At 42.7% G+C, this 14690-nt stretch overlaps 1 protein-coding gene across 1 annotated transcript in view; it reads left to right on the top strand.

Moving 5' to 3' along the window:
* The first annotated feature begins 1344 nt into the window (after positions 1-1344).
* LOC135551592 (axoneme-associated protein mst101(3)-like) overlaps positions 1345-14690 on the top strand; it is a 36564-nt gene continuing 23218 nt past the window's right edge. Inside the window, exons 1-2 of the mRNA XM_064982792.1 lie at positions 1345-1655; positions 3568-3767. The gene's annotated coding sequence lies outside the window, so the exon portion shown is untranslated. The remainder of the gene's footprint in view (positions 1656-3567; positions 3768-14690) is intronic.

A 14690-nucleotide genomic window follows, 5' to 3' on the forward strand; every position in this document is an offset into this window, starting at 1 on the left:
ATTTAAATGTTTTACTCACCTCGGCTGCAGTGAAGGAGAGTCTGCATGTTTCCGTTGCAGGCCGTGTCAGTGGCACTGTATTGTCCTCAAAGCGGGCAAACAAGTTATTTAGTCTGCCTGGGAGCAAGACATCCTGGTCCGTGACAGGGCTGGTTTTCTTTTTGTAATCCGTGATTGACTGTAAACCCTGCAACATACCTCTTGTGTCTGAGCCGTTGAATTGAGATTCTACTTTGTCTCTATACTGACGCTTAGCTTGTTTGATTGCCTTGCGGAGGGAATAGCTGCACTGTTTGTATTCGGTCATGTTTCCAGTCACCTTGCCCTGATTAAAAGCAGTAGTTTGCGCTTTCAGTTTCACGCGAATGCTGCCATCAATCCACGGTTTCTGGTTAGGGAATGTTTTAATCGTTGCTATGGGAACGACATCTTCAACGCACGTTCTAATGAACTCGCACACCGAATCAGCGTATTCGTCAATGTTGTTGTCTGATGCAATACGAAACATATCCCAGTACACGTCATGGAAGCAGTCTTGGAGTGTGGAATCAGATTGGCCGACCAGCGTTGGACAGACCTCAGTGTGGGAGCTTCTTGTTTTCGTTTCTGTCTGTAGCCAGGGATCAACAAAATGGAGTCGTGGTCAGCTTTTCCGAAAGGAGGGCGGAGCAGGGCCTTATATGCTTTGCGGAAGTTAGAATAAAAATGATTCAAGGTTTGCCAGCCCTGGTTGCTCAATCGATATGCTGATACAATTTAGGGAGCTCGGTTCCTGCTTTGATGCACCTGTATTGACCTCACCTTCTGGATGGTAAGCGGGGTTAACAGGCAATGGGATAGGAGGCTGCTCCCTCTGCTGTTTCCTGAAGTACATGATCATCTCCTTTGATTTGTTGACGTTGAGTGTGAGGTTATTTCCCTGACACCAAACTCCGATGGCCCCACCTCCTCCCAGTAGGCCGGCTATTTTTCAGGACCAGATAATAGAATATGCATATAATTGACAGCTTAGGATAGAAAACACTCTAAAGTTTCCAAAACTGTAACAATATTGTCTGTGAGTATAACAGAACTGATATTGCAGGCGAAAGCCTGAGAAAAATCCAATCAGGAAGTGATTCTTATTTAGAAATGTCTGCGTTCCTATGCGTCCCTATTGAGCAGTGAAACATCAACCAGATTCCCTTTTCTATGGCTTCCATAATGTGTCTAGTGTCACAAGACATAGTTTCAGGCTTTTATTTTGAAAAATGAGCGTGAACGACAACATTGCGTCAGTGGTCAGCTGGTGGCTCTCAGAGTGGTAATCAAGCCTACCACTGTTGTGTCGTCCGTAATAGACAAATGCGGCCATTGTTTCTCTCGCTCCTACTAAGAAGCCAACTGACCCAATTGATATATTATCGAATAGATATTTGAAAAACACCTTGAGGATTGATTATAAAAAACGTTTGCCATGTTTCTGTTGATATTATGGATCTAATTTGGAATATTTTTCAGCGTTGTCGTGACCGCAGTTTCCGGTAGATTTCTCAATCAAACGTGAAGAACAAAAGGAGGTATTTCGGCTATAAAAATAATCTTTATGAAACAAAATGAACATTTGCTGTCTAACTGGGAGTCTCGTCAGTGAAAACATCCGAAGATCATCAAAGGTAAAAGGTTAATTTGATTGCTTTTCTGATTTTCGCGACCAAGTTTCCTGCTGCTAGCTGGACATAATGCTATGCCAGGCTATCGATAAACTTACACAAAAGCTTGTCTTGCTTTGGCTGTAAAGCATAATTTCAAAATCTGAGATGACAGGGTGATTAACAAAAGGCTAAGCTGTATTTCACTATTTTTCACTTGTGATTTCATGACTATGAATATTTTCGAGTAATATTTTTTTTGTCCGTTGCGTTATGCTAAATAGTGTCAGTTGATGACAATTCTCTCGGATCCGGGATGGGTAGTTCCAAGAAATGCTGAAATGTAGTCAATGAACAGAATTCTTATGTAGGTATTCCTATTGTCCAGATGGGTTAGGGCAGTGTGCAGTGTGATGGCGATTGCATAGTCAGTGGACCTATTGGGGCAGTATGCAAATTTGAGTTGGTTTAGGGAATAAGGTAGGGTGGAGGTGATATGATTCTTGACTAGTCTCTCAAAGCACTTCATGATGACAGAAGTTAGTGTAATGGGGCAATAGTCAACTAGTTCAGTTACCTTAGCTTTCTTGGGAACAGGAACAATGGTGGTCCTCTTGAAACATGTGGGGACAACAGACCGGATAGGGATTGATTGAATATGTCCGTAAACCGACAAGCTAGCTGGTCTGCGCATGCTCTGAGACTGGGGATGCTGCCTGGGCTGGCTGCCTTGCGAGGGTTGACACGACATGTTTTACTCACGTTGGCCACGGAGAAGGAGAGCCCACAGGCTTTGGTATCAGGCTGTGTCAGTGTCAGTGTATTGTCCTCAAAGCAAGCAAAGAAGTTGTTTAATTTGTCTGGGAGCAAGACGTCAATGTCCCGACCGGGTTGGTTTTCTTTTGAAGTCTGTGATTGACTGTAGACCCCGCCACATACATCTCGTGTTTGAGCCGTTGAATTGCGTCTCTACTTTGTCTCTATACTGACGCTTTGCTTGTTTGATTGCCTTGTTTGAGGGAATAGCTGCACTGTTTGTTTTCGGTCATGTTTCCAGTCGCCTTGCCATGATTAAAAGCGATTTCAGTTTTGAGCGAATGCTACTATCAAGCCACGGTTTCTGGTTAGGAATGGTTTTAATAGTGGGTATGACATCTTCGATGTACTTGCTAATAAACTCGCTCACCGAATCAGCGTATACATCAATGTTGTTGTCTGAGGCAATCTGGAACATATCCCAGTTCACGTGATCAAAGCAATCTTGAAGCGTGGAATCCGATTGGTCAGACCAGCATTGGACAGAACTGAGCAGGCGTTTCCTGTTTTCGTTTCTGTCTACAGGCTGGGAGCAACAAAATGGAGTCATGGTCAGATTTGCCGAAGACAGGTCGGGGGAGGGCGTTATGTGAATAGTGGAAGTTAGAGTAGCAATGATCCAGAATGCTCCAGCCCCTGTTGCGCATTCGATATACTGATAGAATTTAGGAAGTCTTGTTTTCAGGTTAGCTTTGTTAAAATCCCCAGCTACAAGATATGCAGCCTCAGGATGTATGGTTTCCAGTTTACATAGAGTCCAGTGAAGTTCCTTCAGGGCCGACGAGGTATCTGCTTGGGGAAGAGGGATATACACGGCTGTCACTATAATCGAAGAGAATGCTCTTGGAAGATAATGCAGGAGGCATTTGATTGTAAGGAATTCTAGGTCAGGTGAACAAAATGACTTGAGTTCCTGTATGTTGTTGTGATTACACCATGAGTTGTTAATCATAAGGCATACACCCCCGCCCTTCTCCTTACCAGAGAGATGTTTGTTTCTGTCGGCGCGATGCAACATATCCCGAGTGAGCCATGTTTCCGTGAAACAGAGAATGTCACAATCTCTGATGTCTCTCTGGAAGGAGACTCGTGCACTAATTTTGTCCACCTTGTTTTCTAGAGATTGGACATTGGAGAGTAATATGCTAGGGAGCGGTGGATGGTGTGCTTGCCTTCTGAGTCTGACCAGTAGGACGCTCCGTCTGTCTCTCCTGCGGCGACCATGTTGTTTTGGGTCGGCCTCTGGGATCAGATCCAATGTCCAGGGTGGAGGTCCGAACAAAGGATCCACTTCGGCAAAGATTCCTGGTTGTAATGTTGGTAAGTTGACATTGCTTTTATATCCAATAGTTCTTCCCGGTTGTATGTAATAACAATTTAGATTTTCTGGGATAACAATGTAAGAAATAATACACAAAAAAAACAAATAACTGCATAGTTTCCTAAGTACCTGAAGCGAGGCGATCATCTCTGTCGGCGCCATCTTGCTATTCATCTTTCACCTCTCCCACCTCTGCTTGTATGACAAGGTGGAGGTATAACCTAACAGGGAGTTCAAATTGATCATAATTACTGAATGTGTGATAATGCATACTGGGGTTTAGGACTGTAACTTACTTTCATGAAATAATAGCTCTCTCCGGATAAACTGTCCCCACCCATGCAGTCAGCTGGGTTCTGAGTACATCACTCAGACAGGAATAAAGAACTCTCTGGGAAGAAGATGGACAGTGATTGATGATTAACCACTCATGGTGTGATTGTGATAACGTACAGAAAGTCATTTTGTTCACCCTACCATACCTTAAGGGAACATTTCGACATTTTCTGTATGGTTAGTCCCTTACTAGACGTCCGAAAACATTTGTAAAACTCGGGGACGGCGTCGGGCCGAGCGGCAGGGCCAGACCTACCGGGAAGTCATCAAATTAACTTTGTCGGACATTCGGTTTTCGTTTTATAAAATAATCAAATTTTGGTCATTTTCCGCTATCCCGGAAAATCCCACAAGAGGGCATAAGCAATCATACTGCAATTTGACAAAACATCACGAATCACGACGGGCCTTATCTCGAAAACTGAAAATATTTAGAAGCCGAAACTTGGTGAGCATAGGCTTGGCATAATGGGCAGGTGGCCCCGAACAAGATGGCGTCTAGGCCTCAACGGTTTTTGAGTTATGGCCATTTTTCTGGGATTAAAGGTCCAAAATGAAAATAGAGAAATTATTTTTTCACTTCACGTGAAAGTCAAGGAGCCTCCGGTGTCAATAAAAAAAATCAACCATTTATCTATCGTCAATTAAGAGAAATCGCACAATGACAGATTGGTGATGTTCAAATATAGGTGTTTTTTTTCAACAGTTACAGATCCAGTTGCAGGGTGTTCATACGAATATTTTTAAAGTGTGCTGCGGAGCTCTACGAGATTTCTGTGATTTTCTATGATTTTCTAAAATAACACACACTCACTAAACCCTCCGTAAATAACTCAGTTCTTAACGTAAAGACTTAAAACTCAGGATTCTGTAAAGGCATACCCCAATCAGGATATGGGTTTATTTATAGCTTCCTGTGCCAACAGGAAGTGCCTTAAATGGTGTCATAGTGGCTGTTTCCAAGGGTTAAAAAGGTCAGATCTTTTCAAAACATCATATGTGTGATTAGGCAACCCTCCTGAACTGTAAAATCAGTCATTTCTCCCAACAGATGTCAAAGAAAAGCTCTCACACACACACACAGCAAGGATGGAGTGACAAAGCGCGGTGCTTAAAGACACAGAGAGCAGGCAATGGCATAAACATAATCCCAAGGCCGTGCCGAGTTCAACGAGATATCCCGCTTGACCGTAGCTCGCTCGGTCTAAGTGCAGCGACCATGAGAAAAGTAGGCCCAAAATGAAGCCTGCACCACAACATCATTTGATTTTGGGTGACAGCGGCGGAACGGTTAGGTTTAGAAGGACAATTCAAACACAGGACTGTTCCTAAGGTCCTCCCGATCTGTGCAAGCCTAACCTTGACCGTGTGGCATTAACCCTTCACAGTTAAAAGAAGGTGTTTACATCAAACAGTTTGCATTGACTTCTCTCCCCATAGGAATACATTGCCTGCTCCTCTAAATTCAACCTGAGGCCTATGTGGATTATGAATGCCTTATGAACCTGTCTTCTATGACAGTCCATCAGACCACTATGAGGTCTACCTGTGTCGATTCTAAGCTTCCTGGAGAAACCGGAAGTGGTTAAATTCACCCAAAAATGTATTTGGATGTACATCACCAGCAAAGGTGAAAATGACTCTGCATTCAACCCTGTGTAAATCAGTCAGTTTTTATGGTAAAGACTTGAAACTCAGGATTATGTAATAGAATACCCCAATGAGGATGTGTGTTGAGTTATAGCTTCCTGTAACAACCGGAAGTGCCATAATTGGTGTCTCATGGGCTGTTTCGAGGGGTTAAAAAAAATTGGATCTTTCCAAAACTTCATATATGTGATTAGGCAACCCCCATGAACTGTAAATCAGTCATTTTTCCCATAAAACTTCAAAGGAAAACTAAATCACACACACACACAGCTTGGAAGTAGGGATCCATTGGGGTGCGTAGAGACATACACTCCCTGCATTAGTTAAAATTGTTGGAACTTTTAAAGAACCGTCAGACCTAGAGTTCCGAAACTTTAGAATCCTGTTCTAGACCTCAGGTCGATAGTGCGTGGTGAGTTACGGCGCTCTAGAAGGTTCTCGGACCGAGAAACAGCCTCGTACATTTGCAATGACTTCAATTCATTTTGACCATTACGAAAATGGCGACATTTATAAATGTCCCAGAGTCACAAGACTAGGTGCATTGTGACCGTCCCGGCCCATAGAGACAGAACCCAACGTTTCTGTCCGATAGCTCATTCAAGGACCCCGTAGCAAGTAATTGAAAAAAGTGGATTTTCAGCACCAATTAGGGTTTTACTCGGACACCAAATGACCTATCGAGCCGAAACTTGGGATTCGGGGTCGCCTCAGCTAGGCCTACACATAACACAAGAAATGGACCCGCAGCTAGAACGTAACTACGTGTTTTATGTTTTTTTATGGTTTGAACCGAAGGCGTTGTGAATTTTGGGCCAGCTCTGAAGTATGTGATACTTGGCTCCTAAACGAGTTGGGAAAAGTGGGTTTGGTGTCAGTTTGTATCAGTTTGGTGTCAGAATGATATCAAATTGACTGATGGACGGTGACTTGCTGGTGACTCTTGTCCATTTGCAATATGTTTAAACGGTGAGGTACCATCACCAAAAGTGACATTCTGAAATCAACCCTAACGAGCGATGGAGAGGTACCAGAATCACTGCCCAGCCATCCCGAGTTCATCGGGCCAGTCAATTTGGCATTCCTGAACGATTTTTATAGCATGACAAATTTGTGATGGTGAATGCCCAGTTAACCATATTGCAAATGCACAGTGACTTTGCAAGAGTGAGAAAACATAAACAAATGGACATTCTGAAATCAACCCTAACGAGCGATGGAGAGGTACCAGAATCACTGCCCAGCCATCCCGAGTTCATCGGGCCAGTCAATTTTGCATTCCTGCACGATTTTCAGTGACTTTGCAAAAGTGAGAAAACATTTGCAATATGTTTTAACAGTGAGGTACCATCACCAAAAGTGACATTCTGAAATCAACCCTAACGAGCGATAGAGAGGTACCAGAATCACTGCCCAGCCATCCCGAGTTCATCGGGCCAGTCAATTTGGCATTCCTGCACGGTTTTTATGGCATGACAAATTCGTGATGGTGAATGCCCAGTTAACCATATTGCAAATGCACAGTGACTTTGCAAGAGTGAGAAAACATAAACAAATGGACATGATGAAATCAACACCACGAGTGATTGAAAGGAACAACAATCACTGCCCGGCCTTCCCGAGTTCATCAGGCCAGTCAATTTTGCATTTCTGCAGGATTTTTGAGCATGTCAAATTTCTTATGACATTTGGCCCCCACAAAACATATGCCTTATGCACAAGTAAAAAAAAAATAATTATGATAATAAAATATGACTAAAGTATGTTGATACAGTTCTTATACGTGTGTAATTGACACAAAATTCTAAAGAATTTCGAAAAACGGTCCAGAAAGCACTTTTTTAGGGGTGTGTGAAGTTTTTTATGAAATTTTGCAATTTTTGACTTTTGACTTTTGACTTCCTATGAAATCATATTGCAAATGGATAAAACATTTGGACAAAACACTCTAATACCTCATAATGCATCTGTCAACCCTCTAATAACCCAGACTGCATCTGTCAACCCTCTAATAACTCCTAATGCATCTGTCAACACTCTAATAACTCATGATGCATCTGTCAACCCTCTAATAACTCAAAATGCATCTGTCAACCCTCTAAGAACTCAGACTGCATCTGTCAACCCTCTAATAACTCCTAATGCATCTGTCAACACTAACTCAGACTGCATCTGTCAACCCTCTAATAACTCAAAATGCATCTGTCAACCCTCTAATAACTCATAATGCATCTGTCAACCCTCTAATAACTCAGACTGCATTTGTCAACCCTCTAATAACTCCTAATGCATCTGTCACCCCTCTAATAACTCAGGCTGTATCTGTCATACCTCTCATAAGTCATAATGAATATGTCAACCCTCTCATTAGTCATAATGCATCTGTCAACCCTCTAATAACTCAGACTGCATCTGTCAACCCTCTCATAAGTCATAATGCATCTGTCAACCCTCCAATAACTCAGGCTGCATCTGTCAACCCTCTCATTAGTTATAATGCATCTGTCAACCCTCTAATAACTCAGACTGCATCTGTCAACCCTCTCATTAGTCATAATGCATCTGTCAACCCTCTAATAACTCAGACTCTGTCAACCCTCTCATAAGTCATAATGAATCTGTCAACCCTCCAATAACTCAGACTGCATCTGTCAACCTTCTCATAAGTCATAATGCATCTGTCAACCCTCTAATAACTCAGACTGCATCTGTCAACCCTCTAATAAGTCATAATGCATCTGTCAACCCTCTAATAACTCAGACTTTATCTGTCAACCCTCTCATAAGTCATAATGCATCTGTCAACCCTCTAATAACTTATAATGCATCTGTCAACCCTCTAATAACTCATAATGCATTTGTCAACACTCTAATACCTCAAAATGCATCTATCAACCCTCTAATAACTCAGACTGCATCTGTCAACACTGTAATAACTCAAAATGCATCTGTCAACCCTCTAATAACTCAGACTGCATCTGTCAACCCTCCAATAACTCATAATGCATCTGTCAACCCTCTAATAAGTCATAATGCATCTGTCAACCCTCTAATAACTCAGCCTGCATCTGTCAACCCTCTCATAAGTCATAATGCATCTGTCAACCCTCTCATAAGTCATAATGCATCTGTCAATCCTCCAATAACTCAGACTGCATCTGTCAACCCTCCAATAACTCAGACTCTATTTGTCAACCCTCTCATAAGTCATAATGCATCTGTCAACCCTCTCATAAGTCATAATGCATCTGTCAATCCTCCAATAACTCAGACTGCATCTGTCAACCCTCTAATAACTCAGACTCTATCTGTCAACCCTCTCATAAGTCATAATGCATCTGTCAACCCTCTCATAAGTCATAATGCATCTGTCAACTCTCCAATAACTCAGGCTGCATCTGTCAACCCTCTAATAACTCAGACTGCATCTGTCAACCCTCTCATAAGTCATAATGCATCTGTCAACCCTCCAATAACTCAGACTGCATCTGTCAACCTTCTCATAAGTCATAATGCATCTGTCAACCCTCTAATAACTCAGACTGCATCTGTCAACCCTCTAATAAGTCTTAATGCATCTGTCAACCCTCTAATAACTCAGACTGCATCTGTCAACCCTCTCATAAGTCATAATGCATCTGTCAACCCTCTAATAACTTATAATGCATCTGTCAACCCTCTAATACCTCAAAATGCATCTATCAACCCTCTAATAACTCAGACTGCATCTGTCAACACTCTAATAACTCAAAATGCATCTGTCAACCCTCTAATAACTCAGACTGCATCTGTCAACCCTCCAATAACTCATAATGCATCTGCCAACCCTCTAATAACTCAGACTGCATCTGTCAACCCTCTCATAAGTCATAATGCATCTGTCAACCCTCTAATAACTCAGACTGCATCTGTCAACCCTCTCATAAGTCATAATGCATCTGTCAACCCTCCAATAACTCAGACTCTATTTGTCAACCCTCTCATAAGTCATAATGCATCTGTCAACCCTCTCATAAGTCATAATGCATCTGTCAACCCTCCAATAACTCAGACTGCATCTGTCAACCCTCTAATAACTCATAATTCATCTGTCAACACTCTAATACCTCAAAATGCATCTGTCAACCCTCTAATAACTCAGACTGCATCTGTCAACAATCTAATAACTCAAAATGCATCTGTCAACCCTCTAATAACTCAGACTGCATCTGTCAACCCTCTAATAACTCAAAATGCATCTGTCAACCCTCTAATAACTCAAAATGCATCTGTCAACCCTCTAATAACTCAAAATGCATCTGTCAACCCTCTAATAACTCAAAATGCATTTGTCAACCCTCTAATAACTCAGACTGCATCTGTCAACCCTCTAATAACTCATAATGCATCTGTCAACCCTCTAATAACTCATAATGCATCTGTCAATCCTCTAGTAACCCAGACTGTATATGGTCTCTGACCAATTCCTATTGCTCTGAATGCATCCCCAATGGAACCCTATTCCCTGTAGTGCACTACTTTGTGTCATGACCCATAGGGCTCTAGTCAGAAGTAGTGCACTATAAAGGGAATAGGGGGTGATTCCGGACACATCCTGTATGTTGATTTTCTACTCAGGGAAATATTGTGGTTGACCCCTGTCCCCCAGATCCTCAATTTACGTTTTAATAAATATAGTAAAACAGCTTTTTCAGGCTAAACAAGTGTGAAAGAGCAATTGTAACATCCCTCTCTCTCAAATGCTTTGGGGGGGGGGGTATTTGGTTCTCTGTCTGTTTTATTTCTGAGGCCATTTTCCTTGCATTGGCTGATAATACTTGTTGTTGCAGTTGTTTTTATAGTCATAGTAGCGTATTGATTGCTGAAAAATACATTTGTGGAGGAAGCACGGCCATTACCCACACATGTAGCTCCAGCAAGGAGCTAGAACCAAGGCAGCAGCGAACTGAGAGCAAGGGATATTCATGAGGACACAGATGTGAGTTATATCTGGAACACTAGCTACCTCTCTCATCTCCCATTAGTAAGCTGAAATTTCTCGTTGCCATGATGTTACTCTCAAAAATGTCAAATGTTGTAGATTTATCTGCACAATCTACTGTCCTTAAATAGAGTATAGTCCTCACACACATAGGGAGATACAGACAATTCACAGAGTGATACACTATATCACATCAAGCAGAGTTGTCTCTACCAGCTACTGCTCCTTGGAATTAGTGCTGCAATTATTTCCAGTGAAATTTCTATCTAAAACTGTGCAGTTTACTCTGACCTCTGATGCCAACGCTACACGTTCCTCTAGAGATGTTTGTTTGCAGGCGTTGTTTTTGAACAGCCCATCTTTGCAACGTCTGTTACACTTGGTTGAACTGAGTAGTTAACAGCCTCTTAAATGTAATGGCAAAATGTAGATTTCCGCCAAAATAGACATACCCAAAGGTAACTACTGAAATGCCAAGGCTTGGTATATTTGGAAAGATGACATCTGGGAGATTATGATCTGAAGATAGATAGATAGGAGTTACATAGTTCAGAAAAGTGGGGTGTCGTGTTTTTGACTTCATTAAACAGTTTAAAATCACATTACATAATTTCACAAATAGTTTAATCTTTACTCATTCATTTTATACAACAATTAGATGCAAGCCCTACAACTGAGACTCTTGTATAAACAGAGTTATGGTAATGTGGCTGAATTGTCTTTCTTGAGGTCACCAAATTGTACCAAATGGACGAGTTCATAGCTGGCTACTTCACCGACCGTTTATACCTTCTCCAGAACATGAATATTGTTCAATTCTCAAGTTCTGTGATGTGGAAGAAGTTCCTTTGTTCTCTCTGGCCATGAGGAGAGAACTCCTAGGAATTTATTACCTGCCTAACAGAGCCTGTTGGTAGGGCGAAGACAGCGAGGCGGTGAGAGATAGAGGGGGATGGTGCAGAGAGAGGGGGGTGGTGCTCGCTGTACCCAAAGAGTGCCACGTCATGATAGGGGATAGACACGGCCGTGACTATAACCAAAGAAAATTATCTTGGGATATAACAGGGTCTGCATTTGATTGTGAGGTATTCTCGGTCGGGTGAACAAAAGGATTTGAGTTTCTGTATGTTATCACAATCACACCATGAGTCGTTAATCATGAAACATTCACACCCACCCTTCTTCTTCCACAGAGAGATATTTATTCCTGTCTGTGCGGTGAACTGAGAATCCAACTGGCTGTTCCGACTCAGACAGTATATCTCGAGAGAGCCATGTTTCTGTGAGGCAGAGTATGTTAATGTCTCTCTGGAAAGAAAACCTCGCCCTGAGCTCGTCAACTTTATTATCCAGAGACTGAACATAAGCAAGTAATATACTCGGAAGCGGTGGGTGGTGTGCACGCTTCCTAAATCAGACTAGAAGACCACTCCGAGTACCACTCTGAGTACCTCTCCTCCGTCGGTGTTGTTTTGGGTCGGCTTCTGGAATCAGTTAAAACCTGTTGAGTGTAGGGGGCAGTATTTTGATTTTTGGATGAAAAACGTACCCAAATATAACTGCCTATTTCTCAGGCCTAGAATCTAGAATATACATATAATTGTCAGATTAGGATAGAAAACATTTCTAAAACTGTCAAAATATTGTCTGTGAGTATAACAGAACTGATATTGCATGCGAAAACCTGAGGAATATTCAACCAGGAAATGGACTCTATTTTGAAAGCTCCATGTTCCATTGAATGCCTTCCCTCCATTTAAAGGGATATTAACCAGATTCCTTTTCCTACGGCTTCCCCATGTTATGAACAGTCTTTAGACATAGTTTCAGGCTTTTATTTTGAAAAATGAGTGAGAAAGATCACATCGCGTTAGTGTATAGCTGGATGACCCCAAAATGTTGCTTGTGTAACAGTTTGGAGCAGCCATTGTGTCTCTCTCTCCTATTGACAAAGCCAAAGTCCCGGTTGATATATTATCGATTAAATATTGAAAAAACAACCTGGGGATTGATTATAAAAAACGTTTGACTTGTTTCTGTGGACATTACGGATACTATTTGGAATTTTCGTCTGCGATGTCGTGACCGCTCGTGCCTGTGGATTTCTGAACATAATGCACCAAACAAATGGAGGTATTTTAGATATAAAAAAAATCTTTATGGAACAAAAGGAACATTTATTGTGTAACATTTATTGTGTAATCCTCAAAGGTAAGCAATTTAATTTCTTGCTTTTCTGACTTTCGTGACCAATATACTTGGCGGCTAGCTGTTTGTAATATTTGATCTACTAAGAGATGTTCTTACATAAACACTTGGATAGCATTTGTCGAAAAGCTGTATTGAAATCTGACACGCCAGGTGGATTAACAACAAGCTAAGCTATGTTTTGCTATATTGCACTTGTGATTTCATGAAAATTAAAAAACATTTAGTAATTTATTTTGAATTTGGCGGCCCTGCAATCCATCTGATGTTGACGCAAATGATCCCACTAACGGGATGGGTGCATCAAGAAGTTAAATTGCCCTGTTGGGTGTGAACAAAGGATCTGCTTCGGGAAAGTCGTATTCCTGGTCGTATTCCTGGTCGTAATGCTGGTAGTGAGTTATCGCCGCTTTGATATAGAATAGTTCTATCTGACTGTATGTAATAACAAAAAACTCTGGCCGAACAATGTAAGAAAGAATAAATACAAAAATAAAATACTGCATAGTTTACCAAGAGCAAGAAGCGAGGCAGCCCTCTCTGAATGGCATATGTGGCACCTCCCTCGACATCCAGGAGGGATGTCATGGGGGACCGCCTCAGCCAGGTGACCAGGAACAATTGTCCTGAGAAGGGAGACATGAAAGGAAGTGAGATACGGTAGTCACTGGGGAGCTCACCTTGTGGACTGTCCGGAGAACCTTGAACGGCCCCAAAAACTGGGGGCTCAGTTTCTTGCAGGGCAGGCGGAGTGGGAGGTTCCTGGTGGAGACCAAGACGTGATCACCAGGATGGAACACGGAAGCCTACCTGCAGTGGTAATTCGCATCCTCCTTCGGACAGTGGATGGCGTGCTGGAGTCTCACGTGTGCATCACTCCACATATCTTCTGCACTCCTGAACCACTCATCCAATGGGGAGCAGGTAGCCTAGTGGTTAGAGAATTGGGCAAGTAAGCCCTGAATCAAATCCCCGACCTGACAAGGTAAAAATCTGTCGTTCTGCCTACTTAGCAAGGCAGTTAACCCACTGTGTGCCGGGTGCTGAAGACATGGATGTCGATTTAAGGCAGCCCCCCACACCTCACTGATTCAGAGAGGTTGGGTTAAATACAGATGACACATTTCATTTGAATGCATTCAGTTGTACAGTTGACTAGGTATCCCCCTTTCCTTTCCCTTTCCACCGCAGGAGCTTTGGTCTGGCCCGGGGTCCACAGATCCCGGGCTGGATGATAACCCAGATCACACTGGAAGGGAGTCAGACCGGTGGAGGAGTGAAGTAACAAATTCTGTGCGTACTCCGCCACGAAAAAGGAATCGGGCGCACTCCCCCTGCCGGTCCTTGGCAATGGCTCCTCAGGAACCTCCCCAGCTCCTGGTTCATCCTCTTCACCTTCCCATTAGACTGAGGCCTATACCCAGTAGTGAGGCTGACAGTGACTCCTCAGGAACCTCCCCAGCTCCTGGTTCATCCTCTTCATCTTCCCATTAGACTGAGGCCTATACCCAGTAGTAAGGCTGACAGTGACTCCTCAGGAACCTCCCCAGCTCCTGGTTCATCCTCTTCTTCTTCTTCCATTAGTCTGAGGCCTATACCCAGTAGTGAGGCTGACAGTGACTCCCCAGGAACCTCCCCAGCTCCTGGTTCATCCTCTTCATCTTCCCATTAGACTGAGGCCTATACCCAGTAGTGAGGCTGACAGTGACTCCTCAGGAACCTCCCCAGCTCCTGGTTCATCCTCTTC

The sequence above is a fragment of the Oncorhynchus masou genome, chromosome 13 (genome assembly GCF_036934945.1).
Source record: "Oncorhynchus masou masou isolate Uvic2021 chromosome 13, UVic_Omas_1.1, whole genome shotgun sequence".
Lineage (NCBI taxonomy): Eukaryota > Metazoa > Chordata > Actinopteri > Salmoniformes > Salmonidae > Oncorhynchus > Oncorhynchus masou.